The sequence below is a fragment of the Vigna radiata genome, unplaced genomic scaffold (assembly GCF_000741045.1).
Source record: "Vigna radiata var. radiata cultivar VC1973A unplaced genomic scaffold, Vradiata_ver6 scaffold_338, whole genome shotgun sequence".
NCBI lineage: Eukaryota > Viridiplantae > Streptophyta > Magnoliopsida > Fabales > Fabaceae > Vigna > Vigna radiata.
Genome location: NW_014541820.1, coordinates 269,221 through 272,425, shown reverse-complemented (window position 1 = coordinate 272,425; position 3,205 = coordinate 269,221).

Genomic DNA, 3,205 nt, shown 5'->3' with positions numbered 1-3,205 from the left:
GGGTTAGGCTACCGAAAAGTAAATGCATTTTGGTGATATGGGTAGCCAAATCAATTCCTTTAAGCTATCCTTCAATTGTATAGTCCCATACCTATACAGTCCCCAGATCCCTCTCATTCCGGTGTATGATCGATTCGTCCATGTGCCCCTTCCACTCAAAGCCTGCCAGGAGCCGCTCCTTGTCTGTGCCCCCTGCACCATGCCTCTTGCACCGACGATCACTCCCCGCCCTCGTCAGTGCCCGGGTGTCACATGCCCACCAGCTTCCGTCTGGTTCGTCCTCGAACCACACCGTACTGGGAGAGGCTAGGCTCTGATACCATTTGTAATGCCCCGGCAACTTACAGGGACTGTTGACTGCCCCCACACATCACCACGAGACTTTCCAGTGTGNTTTGTCCTTACTCGCACACTTTCCGGGAAAACTTCCCGGAAGGTCACCCATCCCAGAATTACTCTAGGCTAAGCACGCTGACGAGGTTTAGAAAAGGGATGAGGACATACTCAAGGTAGGGTTTAACTTCAATACAATTGATCAAGACATGAACATGCGCAAAGTTGAATTCAGCATCATTCAACCAATGAGTCCTCTCCTTGCCTGCGTGACGGCCAAGTTGTCGAAACACAGACAATGTTGAGTGAGATGTTTTGTTTTGGCATTGTGTTTCATTCCTAACATTGTTGGATGACAACATGAAGTTCTTGAAATAATGTGAACAAAAGTATGTCGTCTCACGATGTAAGTAAGTTGCACAGATTGATCCTTTGACTCTCGCTCTATTCTTAACTGAACATTTTGATTCTCCCATAAACCTTTCAAATGGATACATCCACCTATATTGCACAGGTCCACTAAGCCATGCTTCATAAGCAAGATGAATTGGAAGATGTTCCATTGAATCAAAGAATGCAAGGGGGAGTACTCTTTCTAATTTGCAAAGAATGATTGGAATATTTTCCTCCAACTTTGCCAGTGAATCTGCCTTCAGCGTCGTGGAGCACAAATCTTTAAAGAAGTGACTAATTTCTATGAGTGGATTTAAGACATGCACTGGCAAACAACTGAATGCAATAGGGATTAATGTCTCCATAAATACATGGCAATCATGACTCTTCATACCTTGAATGCTTCCTTTTTTAATATTAGCATATCTAGCAAGCTTTGAAGAATAACCATCTGGCATTCTAAGGTCCTTTAGCCATCGACATACTATTCTGGCCTCCTCTTTTGTTAACGTGTAATTTGCTTTTGGTTTCAGTGTCCTCCCGTTATCTAGTGCCTTCAACTCCAAGTCTCTTCGTGAACAATATAAAGATAAATCTCTTCGTGCGTTTTCATTATCTTTGGTCTTTCCACTAACATTCATAACTGTATTGAAGATGTTGTCAAAGAAATTTTTTTCTATATGCATGACATCTAGATTATGCCTTAGCAAATTATCTTTCCAATATGGAAGATCCCAAAAAAATGCTCCTCTTAGTCCAGTATGTCATTCCCCATACCCTTTAATCCTAATCAAACCACTTTCAGTCACTTTTGGAAGATGTTCGACTTTAGTCCAGATTTGAGATGGAGTGAGCTTAGGGGTGGCCATATTTGTTTCAACTTGTCCTTTGCGAAAAGCTTTCCTGTTTCGCCTAAATGGGTGATCACTGCATAAGAACCTTCGATGACAGTCAAACCAAGAATTTTTGCGACCATAAGTCAAAAAGAATGACTTTGTGTGTTCCATGCAATGTGAACAAGCTAACCGACCTTGTGTGCTCCAACCGGATAACATGCCATATGCGGGGAAGTCATTAATAGTCCACATCAAAGCTGCTCTCATCAAGAAATTTTGCTTCCTACTAACATCATATGTCCAAATATCACTCCACAACTTCTTCAAATCATCAATCAATGGCTCCAAATAAACATCAATGGATGCCTTGGGATTATATGGACCTGGAATTATACACGTTAAAAACATGTAAGGTTTTGTCATACACATCTCAGGCGGAAGATTGTAAGGGGTGACAATCACCGGCCAACATGAATATGGTGATGCGGACGCTTGAATGTAAGGTGTAAACCCATCTGAACATAGACCAAGTCAAACGTTACGAGGTTCACTAGCAAAGGATGGATGTTTACGATTGAAGTGCTTCCAAGCTTCACCATCAAAAGGATGACACAACACTCCTTCAATTTTGTTACCATCATGCCATGTCATGTGTTGTGCTGTTTGCATTGAGGCGAACATTCTTTGTGATCTTGGAATGATCGGCAAGTAGAACATGGACTTTAATGCAATTGGTTTTCCTTGCCTCCATCCCGGATGCAATGTCTGAAATCGAGGATGCCCACAAAATTTGCACTCGACCAACGATGCATCATTTTTCCCATTCTCGTTGTCATAGAAAAGCATACATCCATTCAAACAACAATCGATCTTCTTTGTTTCCAATCCCAACTTTGAAACACAACTTTTGGCTTCATAAAAATTCTTTGGCAAAGAATTGTTTGGTGGTGTCAACCTTAAAAAGAACTTTGTCATGAAGTCCAAGGCTTGATTGGGAACATTCCAATTAGATTTACAAGCCATAATTTGAAGGCACGCTGACAATTTTGACTCTGTTGACCATTCAAATACAGGTTTATTTGCCTCTGTCAATAAATTATAAAATTGTTGAGTCGTCTCATTTGGAGACTCCTCATCAAGACAAGCATACGCTTCTTCCTGTTCATGTCGACCAAGAGCATGGTTAACCATCTCTTGCATATGATTAATGTCATTTATCTCATTAGTATGTACAAAAGTGTCTGAACCTGAAGCAAAGCGATTAATGCCAACAGTCGAGGTGGAAGGTATTTCTTCTCCATGTAATGTCCAAATCTTGTAATTTGGCATGAAACCTTTCTTGTAAAGGTGACCTTTGACTTCTTGATCTTCCAAAATTCGTGTACATTCACACTTCAAGCATGGACATCGAATCCCTCCATCAATTGCATAATATTGACATTGTCCAGCCGTCTCGATAAACTCTTCAACTCCGATGACAAAAGCTTCTTTTAAACCTCTCCTTCCGCTATAAGAACGGTCGTACATCCACCCTCGGTGGTTGGGAAAATGGGCCATGTTCTGTGACAAGCCAAACAACGAAAAACTTAGGTAAAATAGCAACACTCCATGTGACATAAGTAATAAACCTATTACTACTTAAG